This window comes from Schistocerca serialis, chromosome 2 (genome assembly GCF_023864345.2).
Source record: "Schistocerca serialis cubense isolate TAMUIC-IGC-003099 chromosome 2, iqSchSeri2.2, whole genome shotgun sequence".
Taxonomy (NCBI): Eukaryota; Metazoa; Arthropoda; class Insecta; order Orthoptera; family Acrididae; genus Schistocerca; species Schistocerca serialis.
The window spans coordinates 154449183-154474730 of NC_064639.1; positions in this window are offsets into that span (position 1 = coordinate 154449183).

Consider the following 25548-nt stretch of genomic DNA (forward strand, 5'->3'; position numbering starts at 1 on the left):
AAATGTAGGTTGCTGTAGTTATTCGAGATGAAGAGGCTTGCACAGGATAGAGTAGCAAGGAGAACTGCACCAAACCAGTCATCTACTAAAGACCACAACACCAACAACAAATGGTTCAAATGGCTCTGAACACTACGGGACCTAACATCTGAGGTCATCAGTATCCTAGAACCATTTTAACCATAATAGCACATCATTGTAGACAGAAGTTCCGTTTCATTATTTAATTCAGTAGGTCGACATTGCACTCAAGTATTGCTCTACAGTTATCTTTGAAACACACCTAGTATGATATTAATGTTTTCCATTCTCTCTTCATTAGTTTCATAGGAAACGAAAATGCAGGAATTGAAGTACCTCTTTATCTACTCATTGATGTTTCTAGTTCGTCCTTCTTCTCCCGAAAAATCTTTCACCTCAACACCTAGTCACACCCAAACTGCTTAAGAGGTGAGCGTACGCTACAACCATATTTTCATTACCAAGCTGGAGGATGATTTGAAGTTCCATCACTGAATCAAATAAAATACCCTGGTAGAAAGGTTGTCCTGTATGACAATTAAGCTTTTTTAACTGCAAGTAAACTTATCTAGAACCGGCTGCACTTTGAATAAATGACTTATTTCTAGTACCAGGTATCAGAAATATTACACGCAGTACCAGATGATGGCCTAGTCCTTGGCGATTCTAGCAAGCGTTGTAGAGGGGCCAGGTTCCAATACCTGGTGTTCTCCTCAGATTTTTCTGATACGGAAAAATCTGGAATAGGATCCACACAGCGCCGTGGTTGAAATGTGGGGCTATTTTAACACGTAAGCAGTGGAACTAATAAGCAGCTGCCGAAGACGTGCAAAATCGAGAACTTTGAATAGTCTCGTGTTCCAGCGTTATTTACTGCTATCATTTAATTCACACACACACACACACACACACACACACACACACACACAGCGACACACATACACACAACCGCAAGCATGACTTTATTGGAGTACTCACTCTGAAAAATTGCAAAATATTTAATCACGTACAATTATAATTGTGCGAGAACGTTGTGTCATACAACACAGAAATATAATCAAGGAATGAGCATGCTTTTTAGCGCATTCTTCAGAGCAATTGCAGATACCTTATAGGTCGAGCCTACTGCATTACTGCAAACTTAAGTAGCATGACAGCCGAAAGTCGTCTAAAAACGTGTGTAGTGATTTGTTATGGGGAAATACACGCGATGATTCAGTTTCTCCTACCTATGGGTTTTATGCAACGCACAACATCTTCATATCCCACGTGCTAGATTTTTATTTTCTCTCATTCTAAATGTGCAAACTGTTAGCCCCCAAAAAAGTTATGAATGGGACCTTTTTGTAGGAAATTGAAAGTAGTTCAATTTTGTACTGAGTAGTTTATGAACTGTTGGCTCAAAAAAATGGCTCTGTGCACTATGGGACTCAACTGCTCTGTGGTCATAAGTCCCCTAGAACTTAGAACTACTTAAACCTAACTAACCTAAGGACATCACACACATCCATGCCCGAGGCAGGATTCGAACCTGCAACCGTAGCGGTCATGCGGTTCCAGACTGTAGCGCCTTTAACCGCTCGGCCACTCTGGCCGGCTGAACTGTTCATGAAAAATTTACAAAAGTGACATTAAAATGGATTTTTCTTGAATAACTCTGAGCCTGTGGCCTCTAGTAAAAATATATCCCACTACAAAATTTATCTACTTTAAATTCCCGACGTAAAGGTCCTGTACATTTTTTTTCTATAGGACTAATAGTTTGGGTGAAACAAGCGAGGACAGATGAAAATCTCTCACATGGTTTTCGAAGACACTGTAGACTGCATAAAGCCTGTTGGTTGGGGCCACTGAATCATCCTGTACAATATGATGAATTGGAGATCTAGCCTCAAACGAGTAGACTCTATGAACTCACAGTTCATTATTCTAGAATACCATGTTATGAAAACAGTCACAATTACTAGCCAACGAGCTACCAAAAATGAATTAATGTTTCAGAGGCACATATCTATCCACACCGTCACACAGGTATCTGCACGCAGACTGCATGAGGATCCACTGCAAGTGTTAAGACTATTACGCGGGAGGTGAGAAAACTTGGATTTCATGGTCGAGCGGCTACTCATAAGCCACACATCACTCCGGTAAATGCCAAATGACGCCTCGCATGGTGTAAGGAGCGTAAACATTGGACGATTGAACTGTGGAAAAACGTTGTCTGGACTGACGAATCAGAGTACACAATGTGGCGATCTGATTGCAGGGTGTGTGTATGGCAAGTGCCTGGTGAATGTCACCTGCCAGCGCGTGTAGTGCCAATAGTAATATTCGGAGGCGGTGGTGTTATAGTGTGGTCGTGTTTTTCATGGGGGGGAGGGGCGGCCTTTGCACCCCTTGTTGTTTTGTATGGCACTATCACAGCACAGGCCTACATTGATGTTTTAAGCACCTTCTTGCTTCCCACTGTTGAAGAGCAATTCGGGGATAACGACTGAATGTTTCAACACGATGGAGCACCTGTTCATAATTCACGGCCTGTGGCGGAGTGGTCACACGACAATAACATCCCTGTAATAGTCTGGCTTGCACAGAGTTCTGACCTGCATTCTATAGAACCCCTTTGGGATGTTTTGGAACGCCGACTTCATGCCAGGCCTCACCGACAGACATCGATACCTCTCCTCAGTGCAGCACTCCGTGAAGAATGGGCTGCCATTCCGCAAGAAACCTTCCAGCGAGTGATTAAACGTATGCCTGAATTCCATCATTGCCAATTGAGGGCGCAAGGAACTTGTAAGCTTTTTAAGCCAGGTGTCCGGATACATTTGATAAAATAGTGTCTATATATAACAAGGAAACAGTACGTTTCTGGACATGGGTTCCTGTCAAGGTATTACGTACTCACTCCCCTTTACGAAGTCCTACAAGTTTTTAACAGGAATTGGGGAGTACCCTCTAGAGTCATTTTGGAACGCCAGAGCTACGAGAGAACGTAAGAAACGTAAATTTAAAAAGAAACTTATAATATTTATTCTCTTAAAATAAGGAGGGCTGTACGTACAAGGAACTGTTTCCTTTGATGGAGAAAGTAGGGAATATGCAGCTGTAAATACTGAATGGTACACAAAAATTATATTTTGTGAAGAAATACGTATTTGAATACGTATTTATCCCGCAATTGTTTGTAGAATCTTTTAATCGGTCCGTTAGATGGACGTCAAAGTTTTTTCTCGTAAAGGTGATCTTGTTACTGGAGAGATGTTATCGCTCCACATTTAATTTCTGTGAGGGTAGCCGTCGTTAAACGCCCTTAATTTGTCGACCACTGCCTACAGCGTTTTGAAACGCCACATTTAAAGTGGAGTGACACTTTTCTTTCAATATTTAGCCTCAAGGTATAATCGACTTTTGTAAGAAAAATAGATCAGTGGTCTGCCCCTGACTTGCTCTTTTACTGAATTCTCTCGCTGTGGCACACTAATTAAAAGTTTCAGCAGCTGCCAGATACTGCTGGTACAGTTTTCGGCAGACACATCTGATAAAAATTAACTTACATTAGAAGCAACAAGTAAATTCAAATTTACAGTAAAACTTTGAAGTAGCAGGCTACGAATTTTTAGGCACATATCGTTTTTTTCTTTTTGTGCCAGAATACTAATAGCGTACAATGGACTTCAAGAGGCCTGTACAAGTCTGAGCTGAGATTTGAACTCGGAAATAAAACGTGTTACTAGAAGGTGTTCGAGTAGGGTATAAGAAATGGAAGAACAGCTTTTGTTCTTTCTTTACGTATTTGACTTACCCTTGTAAGGATCTTGTTTGTATGACTGTAGTGGAATGTTACTTCAACTGTAGCTGTGGCTAAAATACTTCTTATTACGAGACAGTCATCGTAATATGAGAGTGATGTAGTTTTTGCTGTGGAATGCTCAGCTCTATGCCGTCGAATCTCGTCCTCCAATAAGGTCCATTAGGGGATGTGGACTGCGTATTTTCCTGGATTTCGGTCGTGATGAAAACTTGGATGTTGAAATAATATCTTCCACCACACTGATGAATCCATCTAACAATGTATTTACCGTAATCATTTACAAATATGTTCACACATAAACTGTTTTCTATATGCATTATTGACAAAACAGCAACTGTTACAGACTGCGTCATTACATTGGACAAAGTGCGATTGTTTTCAATGTATGTTCTATAGCCTATTCTCAAAAGAATTACATATATTGATTTATAACCAAAAGTTAATGATTTACAACAAGTTGTTAGCACAGTTTTAAAGCCAATAAATGACTATTCATTCTGAATACATTTGTAAATATTGTTCATTAGACATTTGTGTGGATATTCGGTTATGAAATTACAATAGTAATACATATCGCAAAATCATTAATTACATCTTGATTTCACGTTGGATTTTATTCCTTACATTAATAGAGGTACAGTACAAAATGCTGAAACGGAATTTTCGGTTAAAGTTCTGTATGCTAATTTTGTAGTATCAAAATGACTGGGAATCAGTGGTATTTACATGAAAACATTCGAGAATCATAAATGAAAAATTTAGTTACAACTGATATTGTTGGTTGTTCGTTATTGACATGATACATTAACTGCACAAATTACGTTAAATGTGTCAAATCACTGATAAATAGTCAGCTTTTGAAATAAATGGAAATTTAGGAATTTTGCTAATTAATTATTGGTTTAATTACGACATAGATATTTTTCCTAATATTTCTATGAGATTTTAATAATGCAATAACGAGAATGAAAGTATAAATTATGCTGAAATTTACAACAGTATCTTAATTCACAACATCAGGTTTTCTAATTAATTATAACTTCCCCTTAATTACAGTTAAATGATCTGAAATAATGTTAATGATGTTGATTCGGTACATAAGTGAACCACACAGTTTAATTTGCTGCTATAAATTAAGAAAAAAACCATACTTTTTTAACTTTTGTCCATTACGTATCATGGATCGAGTACTATACAATATGCTAAACTTTTAGTGGTACCGAAGCATTCAGTAACTACCCAATAACTAGTCCTACTCCAGTTTCCTATCATTCCTGTTGGTCGTACCATGTAAGCTCCCGTTGATAGTTTACCTTCCATCCCATTTGGCAGCAATTAGAATTTTATCTGACAACAGATTACATCCTTTAAAAACCATGGTTTCATTTCTCAATGGAGCAGTCGCTGTGTCAGCAACTACAGATAAATTACAAGTGCATGACAGGTCCTGTTACTATTTATATTTTTGCAGTTTCCTATCATTCCTGTTGGTCGTACCATGTAAGATCCCGTTGATAGTTTATCTTCCATCCCATTTAGCAGCAATTCTGACTCCAGTTGTACAGGATGGGCGTATGGGCAGCCGGTGAGCGTTATGGAATAATAGGGTAATTTTTAAAGAAAAGCCATTTATTTGCGAAAGCATGTTGAAAGGGGCTACATAGTCCTAGGTAGGTGAGGGTGAGCCAGAGCTTAGAGTTTGGCGATACATTGTTCGCTTAGCTACTGAAAGTTGTTGTCTGCCAAAACTAAGTCCACAGTGCCGCAGCACCGGGAGAAGCAGGAGATGTTCAGTGCTACAGGGCGCGCATCCGACTCGCTGGTGAGCAAGAATACAAGAGAGCGAGCCCGGCGACGGGCGGCCGGGTATATTCGACGTACCACACGGCCTCTTCCGCCCTGATTGGTCAGGACCGAGCAAACCGTACGGGCGGCATGGAACTTTCCAGAGTGTTGCCTGCTAAGCGACGCCTGGGGCGGCGTTACCTCGTCACCAAAGGAGAGAGGCGCGTGTCCAAGGTGCCCTTCCTCGATGCTGACTTCCTGTTACTAGACCGTGGGATGAAAGAATTTACAGGCCATGGCTTGGTCGCAATGGAAAAATGAAGTTACCGTTTCGAGGCCCATATAATAAAGCAAAATCTCCTACTGTGTGGCTCATCCTTTACATTTCCTTCGTTGCGTTTTATCTGGAGCATATTTTATAATTAGTCTTCCGAACGAGCCAGTTACGTTATCGTACACCTGTGCCTCACCCATTATCTTCCTCTTTTCATATCTTTATTGATTAATAAACCGCCGTCCTTTTGTGATGGCCTCCGTTTGAATAGGCACATTTACCAGCATGTGAAGTGAGTCTTACAGACTCAGTTTCATTTTCAGTGGTTCTCAGCACTTCGAACTTGTTACATTTGTACTACTCGGTAGCTGCGCATTTAGCGCTTTGGATTGCTAACTTAAAGAGTCGTGGGTACTATTCCCGGTCGCCTCGTAGAATTCCTCCGGTCGGGGATTGGATGTTATGTTGCCCCTAAGTCCTTACCGTCATAATTCACATTACCATTTAAAAAAGGCTGTATCCAGAAAGCCAATAACGTAAAAAAAACTGTTTGGGTTAGGGTTGAGTATGACGTACTAACTTCTCCCTGATATTCCACTGACAGGCACTGACAATGGACGAGTAATGATAGATCATGTATTTCCTGCAGAAGAGACCGTATCCATAGGTGAGGGCAGAGACCGTATCTGCAAGCGAGGATAATAGTTGATACATCTTTGGTATCTCTGGTACATGACTCTCGGTAACCCTCCCAACACACGCATTCGCAGCATCTTCCAATCGATTTCGTGCTACTTACGGACAGCAACCAACTCATTCTGAGTCTGAGGACAGCTTACACCGTGTTGCTTCATTACGCCTCGTGATATGCTATACAGAACAGTAAGCAACTTTAAATTTTATGACTATTGTTTATTGAACCGATATATATATATATATATATATATATATATATATATATATATATATATCGTGGCAACTTCTGTGTGAGCGGTCCAGTGCTGTTGCTCGAGCGGCTGCACGAAGACTGACGCCTTCTTAACAAAATAATTACTTATATAGACAAAACTGTTGCATCTCTGAGTCCCCTGTTAGCCATGTACTATTAGCGGTTTTTTGCTGATGCTACGTCATTGCTTATCGGACATTTCAGCTCGATGAGGTCTAAGATAGATGGGTTCTGAGGACCAGGAATCATCGCAAAACAAATGAACCTGGATCCTTGTCAGTGTGGGTTAAAGGTGTTGACAACAGTAAAAAATTTAAACTTGTGGGTGATCTCAATCATTATATTACCAGCAGCTGTTTAGAACTGAAGCCATTAACGACCAAAATGAGCCAACTGTTACGACAGAAAAATTTGTGCTAAATTTACTGTTTCCTTGAAACATACGTCACGTTATGGGGTATGACTGATTTGATAATGGCATTTCTTTTTTAAAATTTTTCTTTATTCAATTATTATAATTATACATGTTAACCCACTACCTAAATACATTAGTTGGCCCTAATTTGATATTTCACATTTCTGCAGCTAATGCTTCTACACTACACGTTAATACTTATGATTACTCCACCTCTACAGAGATTTCTAGCCTTCTATTGTTTAGTTTCTATTTATGTCTATGTATTAATTAGGTATGTCTTTCTTTGAAAACTGTTATTAGATACAGCTACTTTATTCTACGAGCCTATGCTACCTGCAGCGTTACAGGTGTGCCAGTGATCTATAAACCCAATTGTTGTCGGCCTTGCCCACTGAGCTAACCCTAGTGGGCGTGCCCCTGGGACTGGACTGGCCGATAACTTCGTTTCGCTGCAGTGCTTTCTAGATGATTTATCCTATCTTCCTACATACTAACCTAATTCTTATATCTAACGTGTCAAATGGTGCGTGTCTTGATCGGTGGTATTGCACACCTTCCCCCCTAATTAACGGCAAGGCGGATCCCAGCCGTGAAGCGGCTGGCCAAGTCCAATGGCGTTCATTTACGATAACTACAGATAACGCACTGCGGTTAGAAGAGAAAACTAATGTGACACGTTGTGTTAGATTTACTGTAGATCACAAACGGTGATTTAATACGGAACAATCTGTGCACAACATTATGAATTAACGAAAATTCTCGAAAATATACGTTTGTAAGCAGCTGAATATTCTACGACGTATCACGGAATTGGGGAAAGCTTGATTATGAACGAGGATACTTTTGGCAAAAGTTTCTAAGAAGCACAGTTTATATTCACGATTGACAATATAGCACAAGTTCTTCGCAGCACTTGCAAATGTTCGAAAAAACACAATATATCATGATAAACGGAAGTTCAAATGGTTCAAATGGCTCTGAGCACTATGGGACTTAACTACTGAGGTCATCAGTCCCCTAGAACTTAGAACTACTTAAACCTAACTAACCTAAGGACATCACACACATCCATGCCCGAGGCAGGATTCGAACCTGCGACCGTAGCGGTCACGCGGTTCCAAACTGACGCGCTTAGAACCGCACGGCCACACCGGCCGGCTAAACGGAAGTATTGGGGCAATCAGTGAAAGGTTATGTGAAAACGACACGGGCAGTAGAATATTAGACCTGATTCGAAAATATGGATACTACCTGGCACGCGTGGTATTACGCAAAGAAAAATTCGGAAGTCGGTTTATATTCGTAAATAAATTCACAAACTGTATAGATATGTTTACTTACCTCATATTCAGAAGAAGCATAAAGATCGCTGGCCTGCGTTTCACGAAAGTAGAAAACTTAACTTGCCGAATTCGTGCGACCGCTGTTGGGCGGTTAACATCGGCGAGGCATATCAGCGAGACAGGGTTGGCGGCAGCGGGGTAGGCGCGGGTGGACAGCGGAGTTGGTCGATAGGCCGGCAGGGTGGGGGTGGGGGTGGGGGTGAGGGTGGGGCCGTAAACCAGCGCACGTCCCCAGGGACCGCGGGGCGGGAGCCCACACACCACACAGGCGCTGTGGAGGAGGGTGCAAGGGCAGGACACACTGGCCGGCGCTGCACTCGGGCGATCGCTGTCTACGCCGCCGAGAGCGGCAGTGTGTGGTGGCCGCAGCTCTGTTCGGACCCTAAGAAAAATGACGATTAGAGGAGGCTATGTGGCCGAGCCTCTGTAGCTGTGTTTCCACAAGCATCGGAGAATTCAACACACATATCCTCGTCATCGCCCTCGGAGGTCAATAAGTGTTTTCACATTCGCGTACGGAATTTCGAGAGACACAGTTTTCATGATGAAAGCCTTTTATTAATTTATTCTTTATTGTAATCTTGTAGCTGTACATCTCTCTCTGTTAACGTTAATTACGTATAAACAAATTTTGTATTTGAACTCTCCGATGGTAACTGGGGTGATGCGTTGCCCCAGTGATAGTTTGTTTCTTCTGTCAATGGTATTTTTTCTGGCAGGCTTTTGTATTCCTTCGTCATTGTTGTATAAATCAGTCACTGGTCTGTCGTGCTGCTGGGTTCACCCCTGTTACCATTTTCGCACGTGAAATATATTAGCTAGATTTCATAAGCTTTTCGGGTATGGAATCTCAATGATCCAAGGTTAGAGGACTTTGTGAGAAGTGTTTTGGAGGAGACAACGACGATTGCAGTGAAAGTGACTTCTTTTCAAGGGAAGAAGATAATTTGGAAATGCGATCTGAACATAGTTCTAAGTTTGAAGCTACGATGTCAGAAGATGGTGATGATGATGATGATGACGAGGAGGAGGAGGTATTATCAGGAAACACAATCAAGGGTAAGAATGGATTTTTATGGTCTAGAATACTGCGTAAGAAAGGTGAAACCCAAAGTAGAAACATTGTAAAATTCCTAAAGCTGTTACCTTTGATCAAAACATTAACTCGGAGGTAGATGCTCTCGAAATATTATTAGATGCAAGAATAGTTGATATGATTGTAGCTCATACAAATGAGGAGATTCAAAGAAATAAATCTACATATACTAGCCAGAGGTTTCTTGGTGATATGGGCAAGGAAGAAATATGTGCACTAATGGGACTGATTTATATGTCATGTAGCAGAAAAGATGGCCATGTCAACACTGGAGAAATGTGGTGTGGCTCATGTGTGTACAAATATCTTATGTCTCAAATGAGGTTCAAATTTCTTCTAATTTTGTTTGAAATTTGATGATAAGACCAAGAGAAATAAGGAAGACAAATTATCGCCTATTCCTGAGATCTGGACAGCTTTTGTTAGTAACTGCCATTCACGTTATTCTCCTCATATGTATGTCACAATCGATGAGCAACTTTTAGGATTTCGTGGCATATGCTCATACCGTGTTTACATTGCTTCGAAACCAGATAAATATGGAATCAAAATAATCACAATGTGTGACGCCAGAACATATTATATGATAGATACTATATGAACAGCATACGTTTGGAAGGAGAACAGAAACACAAATGGAAGTATGCCAACATACTATGTGAAAACTCTGTCCAGAACTATTCGTGGGACAGATCGAAATATCACTTGTAGCAATTGGTTCACGTCTATACCTTTGGAAGACATGTTACTGAAAGAGAATTTGACAATTTTTGGTACATTGAGGAAAAATAAGGCGAAAATCCCACCAAGTTTCCTACCCAACAGAAAGAAGAAAGTTCTATCGTCGGAATTTGCTTTTATTCAGAAAAAAACACTTATCTCCTTCACTCCTAAAAAAAGGGAAGTCTGTTGGTCTTTTGTCTACAGTGCACGGTGCTCCTGATGTTGACAAGACCACAAATAAACCTGAGGTCATTGAATTTTATAATAGTACGAAAGGACGTGTGGATGTATTTGACAAAATGGTACATGCGTACTCTGTTTCGAGGGGTACACGACGCTGGCCACTTCAGATGTTTTATGGAATATTGGACCAAGCAACAATAAATGTTTTCTTTCTATTCCTTGTAAAATCACAGCAAAAAATGAAAAGAAAAGATTTTCTACAAAATCTTGCATTTAAACTTGCTTCACCATACATGAAACGGCACCTACAGAAAAATTTGTCACGAGACCTTTCGGAAAATATAGCTTCACTCTTAGGAACGATGAGAACTAAGAACCTACAAGACCGGGAAAAGGGGCCCACAAAACTGCAGAAGCCAGCTAGATGTCATGTATGCCCTACAGATAAAGACAGAAAGCGAAGGTAGCAATGCTCATGAAAAAGAAATTTGCATAACTTGTTTCTTTTAAAGAAAAATTTCCTAATAACTGTTATCCTATTACTGTAAAGTGTTTATACGTTAATAAGAACGTTAGCGGCTTTAAACAGATCAAGTTTTGTTCTGTAAGCTTTGTAAAGTTGTAATTATATGTAAAATGAAACTTTGGGGTGACGAGTCACCCCTGTTACCATTGAAATGTGCGTTATTCATGCTACTAACAGAGGGTTAAACAACAGTCACAGCCGGCCGAAGTGGCCGTGCGGTTAAAGGCGCTGCAGTCTGGAACCGCAAGACCGCTACGGTCGCAGGTTCGAATCCTGCCTCGGGCATGGATGTTTGTGATGTCCTTAGGTTAGTTAGGTTTAACTAGTTCTAAGTTCTAGGGGACTAACGACCTCAGCAGTTGAGTCCGATAGTGCTCCGAGCCATTTGAACCAACAGTCACAAACAATACTATAAATTTAATGCGAAATATATAGTTCGGTATGCTGCTTTCAATTACAGTGCCGACAAATGAACAAAGCTATTTTATTTTCGTGCGTCATTTGATAAAGGTGACGAATGGCATCCTGGGATAGATTGTGCCGAGTATCTTGTGTCTTTTGTTGCAATTCGGCAATTGTTCTTCCAGGCGCTGGAGCAGGAGCAAGTTCTAGTTACACCGTGTCCCACACTTGTTCACCCGGTGAGGGGTCAGGTGATCTTGCTGGCCAGGGCAGCTGTTACAAAGAAGAACAAGCTGCGTTACCGCAGCTGTATGTGGCCGTGCTTTGTCTGCTAGAAAGGTACATGAATGGCAATAGCAGGAGGAGGATAATAAACGTCCCGTCGACAACGACATCATTAGAGAGGGAGCACAAACTCGGGTTAGGGAAAGATGGTGAGAGAACGCGGTCGTGCACTTTCGAACGAACCTTACCGGCGTTTTCCGTAAGCGACTTGGGGAAATTACGGAAAACCTGAATCAATGTAGCCCAACTCGGGTTTGAACCATCGTCCTCCGAATGCGAGCCTAGCGCGTGTTAACCACCGGTCTACACTGCTCGGTCTGTGCCGTGTAGCGAGCACTGATTACTTTACCAGGCAGAATCACCACATGTGATCGAGAGTTGTATCTGATCTCCCTCCCCTCCCTCCCGCCCCCCCCCCTTTAAAGCATTGGGCGGGACCCGTGTGTCGTGGTCGAACGAACTCTGGAACAATCATTGGTCATCTATTTCTACTCTATATCAGGTCTCCTCCCTCCCTCCCCCCTCTGCAGTTCACTCCATACCTTTCCTTCCCTGATAGCTTGGCCCTGCGCACCAAATTGCCCGTCTTCCCATCTCCTTACCAACCACACTACTTCCACAGATACCAACCAATGGCTTCTAAATTTGCATCCACAACTCCTCAGATACTCTTTGTCAGAGAAGGTCCTTTAGCAGTTTAGTTAATGCAGTGCTTCTATTTAATGACCGTCCCCGCGCTTTTTCATGTGTTGAAATGTCTATTTTGTATTGTTATCTTCTCTCTGAAATACAGCGAGCGAAAGGCTATTTACAGAAACCAGATGGCAGTTATAGGAGTTGAGGGACATGAGAGGGAAGCAGTGGTTGGGAAGGGAGTGAGACAGGGTTGTAGCCTCTCCCCAATGTTATTCAATCTGTATATTGAGCATGCAGTAAAGGAAACAAAAGAAAAATTCGGAGTAGGTATTAAAATCCATGCAGAAGAAATAAAAAACTTTGAGGTTCGCCGATGACATTGTAATTCTGTCAGAGAGAGCAAAGAACTTGAAAGAGGAGTTGAACGGAATGGACAGTGTCTTGGAAGGTGGATATAAGATAAACATAAAAAAAAGCAAAACGTGGATAATGGAATGTAGATAAATTAAGTCGGGTGATGCTGAGGGAATTAGATTAGGAAATGAGATACTTAAGGTAGTAAAGGAGTTTTGCTATTTAGGGAGCAAAATAATTGATGATGGTCGTAGTAGAGAGGATATAAAATGTAGACTGGCAATGGCAAGGAAAGCGTTTCTGAAGAGGAGAAATTAGTTAACATCGAGTATAGATTTAAGTGTCACGAAGTCGTTTCTGAAAGTATATGTACGGAGTGTAGCCATGTATGGAAGTGAAACATGGACGATAAATAGTTTGGACAAGAAGAGAATAGAAGCTTTCGAAAAGTGGTGCTACAGAAGAATGCTGAAGATTAGATGGGTAGATCACATAACTAATGGGGAGGTACTGAACAGAACTGGGAAGAAGAGGAGTCTGTGGCACAACTTGACTAGAAGAAGGGATCGGTTGGTAGGACATGTTCTGAGGCATCAAGGTATCACCAATTTGCCATTGGAGGGCAGCGTGGAGGGTAAAAATCGTAGAGGGAGATCAAGAGATGAATACACTAAGCGGATTTAGAAGGATGTAGGTTGCAGTAGGTGCTGGAAGCTGAAGAAGCTTGCACAGGATAGAGTAGTATGGAGAGATGCATCACACCAGTCTCAGGACTGAAGACCACAACAACAACAACATCTCTTAACAGAGTTTTTATTTATTTTCTAAACTTTAATCGAAGGAAACAGCACTGTATATTTGTAATCATCTCTTCATTATGTTTCAAAACGTTTTTTTTTTAATTATCGCCTTCGTAAAAGTTATTTGTAATCACATTTTGTAAAAGCTGAAGAACGGCACCCACCTCTCACCCATATGCAGCGAGGAGGATGAAATAACGACAGAGAAAAATAATAAATCACAATGTCAGATTCTGGCAATGGAATAAAATAAATAAATTTGCGATAAAATCCTGTTTTAGTTTCTACGAGTTCATACACTGATACATATGCAATATTCTACAGCACCAAATGACATACAAAACAACCAGCGATGTAATTTACAGGCTGCGGAGTCGGCAGAAGACGGCTGCGTGTGACAACGCTTTTTTTCATCCCTTTCCACGCCCTCGAACACACTCGCCCGTCCATTCTGGCTTCTCACAGCACGCCCAACTGCGCTAGCCCCCGGCGCCGCGGGCAGAGCATTTTTGGAGCCGCGCCATGCAGAGCGAGCTGTCCGCGGCCAGGTCCCGATAGCCGGCCAGCCGTGACCGACTACACGGGCGCATAAACGTAAACACAAAGCCCTTCATTCAATAACACGATCATTAATGCAAAGCCAGCTGGCCGCCCGCCCACTGAATTGTCCGGCGCTCCGCACACACCTGCTATTTCGGGTCCACAGAGACATTCCGGGGCACCCCGCGCTGCTGACGCGGTCCAAACACCCGCACACAAAACGGGCAATTATCTGAAACGCTGCGGTAGACCGCGTCAATATTTACCCGTCTCTAGTATTCAAACCACGCGTCGGTACTAGCGCACACCGGCCCGGATTTCGGGCCGAATCGGGTCGTTCTCAGTTTTCGGACGGCTACAATCCTCCAAGATAACAACCAGAACGTACTCGTAGTTCCGAAGCCTTTCACCTTACATTGTGTTAACAGTTCTCTACTGAGCAATAAAGGATCCCTTGCTTGACGTGTTCTGACATGTGTATAGGAAAGATAGGGAATGGTACTAACTTTGCACTACCTTCCTATGATACTTCCCTGTAGAGTATCTACTACGAATAGTACGTTGTAACAGGGGTGAGAGCTGTATCTAGAAGAGGCAGCGAAACAGAACTTAATTCGTCAAGACTAAATAAATTTTCTTTTAAAGATCCAGTAGCATTTCATTTCACTTAATTTTTTAAACATTCCGTTCAGTCTAATCGGCCTACTTCCTTTGTATCTGGGAGAAACCTCCGACTATATCTGTTCCAAGCAGCATTCATTACGTCTCCGAAAGTGATAGTGCCCGATCAACTGTGCGGCACAATACCATTTACACATGTCTACTCTCTCTAAGACGACTGTGGAGCAAGAGCGATCCATCTTAACAAGAGAGTACAGTTCTCGGTTTCTTCTAGACACAGCCGGCCATTGTGGCCGAGCGGTTCTAGGCGCTGCAGTCTGGAACCGCGCGACCGCTACGGTCGCAGGTTCGAATCCTGCCTCGGGCATGGATGTGTGTGATGTCCTTAGATTAGTTAGGTTTAAGTAGTTCTAAGTTCTAGGGGACTGATGACCTCAGAAGTTAAGTCCCATAGTGCTCAGAGCCATTTTTCTAGACACAGTTCTGCTGCGGCACGGGTAACAGGTTCCTCACAGGTGGGGCTGAGGTGGAATAACATTTGTTAACTTTCTCAAAAGTTGAAGCGCAAGAGACAGTGCGATTCTTGTGGTATAGCCGGCCGTGGTGGCCGAGCGGTTCTAGGCGCTTCAGTCCGGAAGGATACGACTGCTACGGACGCAGGTTTGAATCCTGCCTCGGGCATGGATGTGCGTGATGTCCTTAGGTTAGTTAGGTTCAAGTAGTTCTAAGTTCTAGGGGACTGATGAACTCCGATGGTAAGTCCCATGTGCTCATAGCCATTTTTTTCCTGTGCTATAAGGACCGAATGTAGTGTCCCGTGTGAAATGGTGCTAACAATTTGACCAAGATAGCACAGACGTTAATGAAGCTGATCGAGATGAACCATCGACATCAACTACAGTGTCCATGTAATCCAAGAAATTGATTATTGACTGGAAATGCCTATGATCGACTACCATTTGCAGCCATTCACAACTTCATGTTCTCAAACAACGATGAATTTCTTATGCATGACAATGCACCATATCACTTGGACACAATTGTTCGCGATTGGTTTGACGAACATTCTGGACAATTACAACGAATGATTCGGCTACACTGATCCCCGGACATGAATCCCATCTAACCTATGTAGGACATAATTGAGAGGTCAGTACGTGCACAAAATCCAACACCGTCAACATTTTTTTCAATTATGGACGTCTACAGTGGCATCGTGGTTCAATATTTCTGCAGGGGACTTCCAACGACTCGTTGAACATGCCATGTCAAGTTGCTTCACCATGTCCAGCAAAAGAAGGTCCAACGCGATAATAGGTGGTATCCCATGACTTAGGTCACTCCACTGTATATGTTTACGAGGAAAGTCATAGAAAAACACACAAACTGAGATAGAAATCAATGTACAAGGAATTCAGAAAGTCTCAATAGGTGACTCATTCACAGGCTGTGACGATGGGAGGACTGTATGAGGACTGCAATGTCCTCCCTACCCTGGATCATACCAAGAAGTACATCAGCGACGACGAACGAAATATTGCGGAATTAGGATCAATGTCTGAAGGACAAAATGAGATGTATTTGTGAGGAAGAAGCACGTTAGAATTAATGAATTTTTATCAATGAAGTGTACTGTTGACTCGTGTCATGGTGCGCCACGACAGCGATCAACATTTCTCAATTAAGCGCGCAACAGAACACGGCATACACGTTTGTGTTCGTAGCAGCCGATGAAAAAATACCACGTGGTGAAGAAAACAATAGGAGATCAGCGGTGTCAGGAAAATCTGAATACGTCTAAATGCTTGTCATGTTTTATATTCGGAAGCCTTTGGCAAAGTTTCTTTTATGATTATCTCAATTGAAGATGAGACCTTGCTCTCGAAACGCGTCATGTGATCTTACCATTAATTATATGCTGTTCAGCAGAATTTTTATTTCCATCCACAACATGTCTAAATCTAAAATAGATAAGCCTAAAGACGCAGCGTTAGAACTGATAGATGATTTAGCAACGTCTCTGTCTGAAAAAATCTTTCTGTACAGGGTGAAAGGTGTATATGTCCAGATATTTCTATATGTTGTTCCTTAATACGTAGACCTGTGAGTATTTTGCTTGTTTCTCTGTGTCGAACAGTCTTCCCACAAACACATCATCAACTTGAATACCTGAAGGTTTCTCCACAGTCGTAACTACACATTTAAGTGGACGAGGTCTGTCAGTTCAAACGGTTCAAATGGCTCTGAGCACTATGGGACGTAACAGCTGAGGTCATCAGTCCCCTGGAACTTAGAACTACTAAAACCTAATTAACCTAAGGACACCACATACATTCATGCTTGAGGCAAGATTCGAACCTGCGACCATAGCAGTCGCGCGGTTCCGCACTGAAGCTCCCTGAACCGATCGGCCACAGCGGCCGGCGGTCTGTCAGTATAGATTAAACTGTTCTTCGTTCAGTTGTCTACACTTCGACCCTGACCTGCTACCACGGGGAAAACAAGAATCAATAGCTTGCGTTTGCCACGTGTACTTGGAGATACTATCCAACCTAAATATATACGGCTTGTAATAGGTATAATTATTAGTTTGCAAAAGACACTGGCCTCAGTTGCTAGTAGAAATATCTACACGTATACCCGCATGTTGGAGATAATCATTTCTTGAAACACTTAGCAAAGTTAGTTTCAAATTCCTGCCGGTATAATATATACAAAACACTGATCATTACATTCAGTTTTCGTCGTATAAAGACATGAACCATGGTGTCCACATGTGGATAGATTATGGTTACATGTTATTAAATATATTTTGAAATTATGGATGGATGTAATGAAATAATGAGATTTTATTCTATCTGTCAGAACATAATTACAAAATCATAGGCCGGCCGGTGTGGCCGTGTGGTTCTAGGCGCTTCAGTCTGGAACCACGTGACTGCTATGGTCGTAGGTTCGAATCCTACGTCGGGCATGGATGTGTGTGATGTCCTTAGGTTAGTTAGGTTTAAGTAGTTCTAAGCTCTAGGGGACTGATGACCACAGATGTTAAGTCCCATAGTGCTCAGAGCCATTTTTCTAAATCATACACAGAGAATTAAAATTGGAACCCTAGCTTTTCTTAGATATCTTTCGACTGGATTTTTTAATATTCTGCCGGCTGATGAGTGAAACACATAAAATCACGCAAATGAAACCAATAACTGCCTACACCCAAATAAAAAACTACGAAGAAGGAAGCTCGAAGGACAATACATGCAAAGTGCTTCATACAGTGTTAATCCCTGTCTCCAGCACGGTTCTGTAAATAGAAAAAAGCAACTGACTCGGAGAAAGTCTACAATGAGGCGAGAAAACTCAATTGTGTGCCGAGTAATTGTATAACTGACTCGAATGAAAAGTTTGCAAACAACCTAGTGCTAGGCTAAAAGTTCCGATTGATAGGTGACGATAACTATCACTGTCCACCGATTTGTAACTAGAGAGTAAGAAAGACGGCCTAAGATCTGTGGCATAAATGGTTCGATTAGTTCCAGAAGAAGCATAAAACTTTGAACATAGCTGCTAAGGTTCAGTGACCGTGCCAGAATTATATTAGAACAAATAAGCCCTCGGTCACAAATATTAAGTCAAAATTGGCCAGGTTTCGACGATATTATGAGCGTCGTCTTCAGAATTAGACTCTGTTCTGAAACATATTAAGTATATAATACATTAATAAAATTAAAGGTTGTACTGACTAGTGAACATGGGTTGCAACAAGATTTGTAAGTACTACATCTTTTTTCCAAAGTACGAGCAGCCCTTAGCGGCTCACCATCTTACTTACAGCTATTCATGACGTCGCCTTTCCGGCTTAGATCTTTTTTAATATGTGACTTGTAAGTAATGCATCTTCTTCCAGGCCGCACGAACTTTTATTTTATTAATGTATTATATACTTAATATGTTTTAGAGCAGTTAGTCTAATTCTGAAGACGACGCTCATAGTAGCGTCGAAACCTGGTCAATTTTGACTTAATATTTGTGACCGAGGGCTTATTTGTTCTAATATAATCCAGAAGAAGCTTTCGCGGCCTGTTTCCCTGCAGTTTATTATATCTAAAGGTGAAGATAAATGACGACATTACTGTTTGCTTTCTTAATTTTTTTTTTATTTTCAATGAGAGTGAGACTATTATGTAGTATCGTTAACATGAAAACCATAGAAGGAAACACATTTTCAATGAATTTTGTTGTGTTCTTAGGTCTAGTGACTATTTTACTTCAGCTTATGCAGCTCTTCTGCGCACGCCTCGTCTCTGTATAGTTGTAGCATTTCATTGTACTTACTGTGGTCAGAAAGTGGTCCCCCTCTAAAATGATTACATTGCTCACTACTCTCCGTCAAAAAATTGACAATTTCTTGCCTCATTCAGTGATTAACCGAAACGATATGACCATTGGCCACTGTCACACTGATTGTCGCCTGATGGTGTTGAGGAAACGTGATGCAGTGGAGGAAGTACCGGGTGGCTGTAATGAAAGTGCAGCTACTTACAGAGGTCCATTGTGGGCTATAATTATCCTTGTCAGTGAAACGTGGTAGATATGCAGATGTGTTTATGCGAAACCGATCTATGCTGGAAAAGAAATTAGTTCCAATTTTTTTACACAAGGTGCAAATTTGGCCCTTTACAGGATCTCATCAACGTCTCCGGTGTTCGTATTGAATAAATTGTGTAAGCCGCGCTTATTAATAAAATTAACTTTATGACATTCTGACCTGTTTAACCTTTTCTGCTCACGTCGCGTCTCTAGTCCATTACATACGGAAACAATTCTGTATTCCTTCCGGCATTCAGTGCGGCATATTGGCACCTGGTGGCCAAAATTAGAACAATTTTTTTTTCGACGTAAATCGGCTCCGCATGAATGCGTTACAGTATCTACAAAGTTTCGTTGCCATATGATAACTACAGTCCACAGTGGGCTTCTGTGAGTAGCTGTAATTTAATTATAACCACCCGGTATTTAATGGACAGATACAAATTTAATATTTTTTTATTTCTTTATTTTTGCTTTGGGTTACAAGGACCATGCAGCCAACAACGCATCTAAGATGCCAAAGAAACACACTCCCAAAAAAGCGAAATAGAACAAAATTACGAAGTTAGCAGACAAACACAATCTTAAAGCAAAATGAAATCGCAATCAAATACCTGACAGCCGGCGGGATTGTGAGGATTACAGACAGAATTACAAACAGCTCCTTACAGCAACATTGTGACAAACGTCCATATGCTCTTATAGTAAAAGACAAAAGATTAAAGAGCAAACACCGTACAACATACTATATAATAATTACAGCACCAGCTGAAGAATAAAATCGGAAATAACATCATATAAAAATATAAGAAATGTAGCGTACCGACGTACTTAAAGTAAAAGAGAAACTCAAAATGACAAACACAATACAACCAACGGCAAGTACAATAGTGCCAGTAGAACACTGGCATAACATGCAAAAGAGAGCAATAATGAAAATTTAATGTTCAAGTGAAGGTCTGTAAGCAAATTAGAACACGAAATTACACACACGTTTACGAACTGGGCTGATGTGAAAATGAAGACCTCGGCAACTGATAAGCGATGTATGATACGCGTGGTAGCACCCCTGCTGTAGCCTCATGCGAATGATAGAAGTGATATAACGTCTTCGAAGCTGCACCAAGGGGAACCATGTTAGAGAAGAGATGTTCGGGTGTAAGGCCGCCAGGTGGCCGCCCCTAGAGTGCCGAGAAACATACCATTCGCAGTTCCAAGTGTGATAAGCAGCCTTTCGTACCTTCAATGTGAGGTCCCTAGAAGGAACTGCTGTTGCGCGTAACTGGCCTTCTGTAATACTTTTGCCAAGGCGATCAACAATTTCACTATGAAGAATCCCATTAAACTACTATAATTGGACGGAAATGCCCAGGATCTAAGCCGCAAAAATGTCCAGAACATATCTGTTGGTCTGTTTATCAAAAGCGGGATGCTGCGATTTCTGCAGCACACTTCGAGAGTCAGTAAGTATCAGGCCGAACCTGAATGTCCAGGTACCATAATGAATAGCTTCCCTGAGGGCCAGCAGCAGCACCGTGTAGACAGAAGATTCGAGTAGAAGAGCAAAAATTTGGCAGGCGCCATTAGACGGCCTAAAGAAATATCGCACACCCGCCTCAGATTTGGAACCGTCCGTATAGATGTTAGCGTAGTGCAGCTATTGTATGTTGAGAAAATGCTCTAGTTCGCGAGTGATGTTGGTCTCAATCGCGTAACTCTTTTTTGTTTGAATGAAAGAGAATATTCTGATAATTGAAAGAAATGTTTTGTTAAAAATTCTCCTTTATGTTTGTTAAAAGCCACGGATAAATTTTCTCAGGTCGCTATCGCCAGGAATATCATACGTATTCCAATGTGAAGACATCCGTCTTACTCACGACGGATGAAAAAAAATCTTTCTTTAATATTACGCGATGAGCCAGTTAAACACAATGCTTAATCATTTTTCTGTGAGGTTTGATTCTCCAGGATAGCTGTCTACGTGCAATGGCAGTGTACCCATTTATAGAGACTACTCTTAATAGAACTGTACCTCTGGCCAAAAATTAATTGGAAAATATTAGAAGACGCCGTTTTGTATTTATTGAGATCATTTTTTTAATACCCTTAGCATTAAATGACTATTGAAATAGCAAATATCATTTTTATTATTAATGGCGTCGCTACAACCATGAGCCTATACAAAATGGCCAGGGCAACATTTAATTATTACGTAAATAAATAATGGGCAGGAAAAGTACTTGCTGCTGACAAAAACACAGTTTTGAATGATTTATTTTATATATATTCAAAATGTTACTAGTAGTACTACCGGTAATTGTATTAGTTACAGACAGTGAACAATAAGCGTCCGTCAACTAGAACATCAGAACCAAGAAGACAATGAGTACTATGGGACTTAACATCTGAGGTCATCAGTCCCCTAGACTTAGAACTACTTCAACCTAACTAACCTCAGGACATCACACACATCCATGTCCGAAGCAGGATTCGAACCTGCGACCATAACAGCAGCTCGGTTCCGGATTGAAGCGCCAAGAACCGCTCGGCCACAACTTCCGGCTGCTTGATGGTCGTGGCCATACATTCCGCCATAGAGGTGAGAATGGTTTTTCGAAAATTGCACAGCGCCAAGGACGCAGCCGTTGGGTGGAGTACGACGTTATGGAGGGTACTGATCTGGGTTTCTATGAGCTATGGTAGTAATCGAAGGAACCGTGACGGCCGTGGGCTACGTGAACTTTGTTGCGAACCGCTTGCGTCCCTTTCTGGTATATTGGACGAATGCGTCGGTGTCTTCCAACACGGTAACTGTCTGTGTCGCGAGGTCAATGATGCGGCACAATGGTTCTGCAGCTTGATAAAGAAGCCACGTTGCTGTCTTGACCACCAAATGAGTCTGGTCTGAAACCAGAGGAACAAATTTTTCCGCTCACGCGGATCCTCTCAGTGCCCACAAGCCGCAGGTCCGTAGTTTAGTGGAACTGGGTGACCTCAGTGTTGACATCTGCCAAAAGAGCTTCGAATCCATGAGACGTTCAGTCGTTGCTGTACTACGTTCCATACTTATAATATGTACTCACAAGTCATGTGGCCTGTAATTCAAGACATGTCATGATGATTCCTCAATTGACAGATGATTCCAGACTAGTGCCTCATTCGCGTCTCCGAGAGATACTGTCAAGGGGAAGGCGACAATAACAGAAAAAAAAGTTGAATAACGAAAGGCTGTCGTTCTGCCAACTGAAGATTGGCATTCTGGATGTAGCTGGAAAGCTAGAAAAATATGAAGAAGCATGTGCAAAGCTCAGTTTAGATTTAGAATCACTGAGAGAAGTACCTGGTCAGACGCATATTGCATAGATCAACAGCAGCAGAAAATGGCATATCGGGAATAGAACTTGTTATGAATAGGAACGTTGGTCAGACACTGGGTTACTTTGAACGGTTTAGTGACAGCGATATTATCTTTAGAATCCGCAGCAAAGCAATGTCATCGAACTAATGCAGCTATACTGGCCGACGTCACATCAGAAAATGAGAAGATGGAAAATACTCAGTATGTAAAGGGGGTTTACAATGTAATAATCAAGCGGTATGGGATCTTTGTGGTGGAGGAAGGAACTGTAGATGGAACTACAAGAGAATATGGGTTGGGCAGTAGGACCGAGAGTTTAGAAAGAGTCATAGCAGCCTGTTTATTTTTTAATCCGCACATGTACGAAGCAATGTCGGAAATAAAGGGCAGGGCGAGGGATTAAAATTCAGGGTAAATGACTATCAACTATAAGATTCACTGATGACATTGCTTTCCTCCGTGAAATCGAGAAAAACCTGCAGGTCATACTGTTCATAGAATATGGATTATATGTAAACGGAAGTAATAGGAAACGGTAACAATATGATTAGTGAGATATGTAACAAGTAGAACGCATGAAATGTAGCAAGTGAAGGAATTATCATACCATGGAAGTAAAATGACGTACGACGCAACAAGGAGGACATTATACGTAGATTAGCTAATGCAAATAGGTCATTCCTGGCCGAAAGAAGTCTACTAGTGTCGTCTACTAGTGTCAAACACTAACCTTAATGTGTGGAGTTTGAGCGAACGTAAGGTTGGAGCACAGAATTTCATGATAGTGATTCATGGTCTGTGGAAAACCAGAAATGAAGGGAATCAAAGCGTTTGGGGTGTTTTGCTACAAGCGAATGTTGAACATAGGTACACTGGTAAGATAATAAATGTTTTTCGCAAGAATCTGTGAGGGAACAAAAGTGTATAAACTGATCGCTGAATTTATGTGATTTCTAAGATGCTCACTAGTTCCTGTGTATTTTCATTTTAAATAGTTGCATTATCTCAGTTTTATATATGGATTTCGCGGCTGATAATGGTGTACACCCTTTCTGCTACGAGAAACTCTTGCAAGTTTCGCAGGAAAACTTCTGTGTGAAGTTTGGAAGATACGATACTAGGCACTGGCAGAAGAACAGCTGCGAGGAGAGGTTCTCATTCGTGCCTGGGTAGCGCAGTCGGTAGTGCTTTTTGCCCACCAAAGGTAAAGTTCCGATGTTCTAGTCTCGGTCTGTCATACAGTTTTAATCCGCCAAAAAGTTTAATACCAGTGATCACCCCACTTCTGAACAAATACTTCATTCTGAAATGGCGTACACGTTACAGCTGAAGTCCGAAATCGGCCAAAGCGTGAAGTGGCAAGCCAAGTCAGGAAATGACCAGAGTCGCTGTAAATGTCAATAATTCTTTTTATTTCGTGATTTTTCCGGCCAGTTCGCGAATCACGTGCACCCAATCGCAAAAAGCGAAAGAAAAAAATTCAGTCTATTTCAAAAATAATTTCAAACGTTATACAATTTTGTCAATCTCATTTTTGCAATCTGTCATCACTCAAACTACAATATGAACGTGTCTTACATTTGTAATTGCACAATTGTTTCGATATTTCATGTGTGCATATTATTTCAGACTTTATCAATGTCATTTATTACAGTTAGTCATCACTTATTACAACAAGATAAACTTTTGTGACGTTTGAAAATGGACCACAGTTTCTTTTTTCCACTTTTAGCAGTTTGTTGTGCAATTAGTAGTGCAACTGCATCGATTGCATCCCTCGCCGCTGGTGAATGACTGTGAAGAATACATGGTTCGAGCGAATTTTCATCTGTAGCTACGGTGTCCAGAGTGAGCATTTTCTCGAGCAGAATGAAAAACCCGCTTCTGGATTTCACTTGGTTTAGAACACCATATTCCTAGGTTGCAGAAAGCTGCCTCGACGTTCAGGACAATTGCAAGAGCTTTTCTAGGATCACCACGATCTCCGTCATCATCTGGCGTACGGACATGATCACTGTCTCCAACTTTTGCTGGTTAGAGTTGCACATCTGGATTTTTGAGCATGTGTGCAAACTGACATGAGCAATCGACCTCATTTTCCTGATTTTTTTTCTTAATTTTGACGTAGTTTTCAAGTAATTCCCCGTTTTTAACCTTTGTCCGTCTCGTTACTTATTCCGCATATTGCATGTACATTTTTGCCACAGGATACATAACAACGTGCTACATCACACTTATTTTTCTCACCACACACTATATTTTCTCACCGCTGTTGTCAGACGGCTGGTCAGTAAATTCCGATTGTTCCACCGCCACGACAGCAGCTTCGTTCCTGCATTTGTTGCATCATCGAATGATGAACAGAGAGGTTTTTTATGAACTGAATAAATCTGAGACTCTCAGCCTGAAATGTTCATTCCTTCGCCTGCATCCATGTCATTATAGTATTCTGGACATCCTGGTTGGCGTGTTCGATGGAGGCTTGGCTTTGGCTACGTCCAAGTATTTCGTGTACCAGCTGCAGTTCAGGCCACATGCCCATTAGTTTATTTGTAACTTGGTTCGAGAATTTTCTACTGTTACCAGACTGAAACACACTTGGAGTACCTACGTGGTAATAAACTTATTTTGCTCATTAAATTTTTAGTGGTCACAATAGTAAAAACTTGCTTACAAGATACTGCTAACTGAGTATAAACTTGTGCCCATCGTGAGGATTACTTTGCAGGGTTCTCCCGTGTACCTGGCATCTTGTGTTAAATTCTGTAAACATCAGAGGTTTGGAAACTAAGCCTTCTTAGTGTTAGACAGTCTGATAAGGTTTGCACCTGTG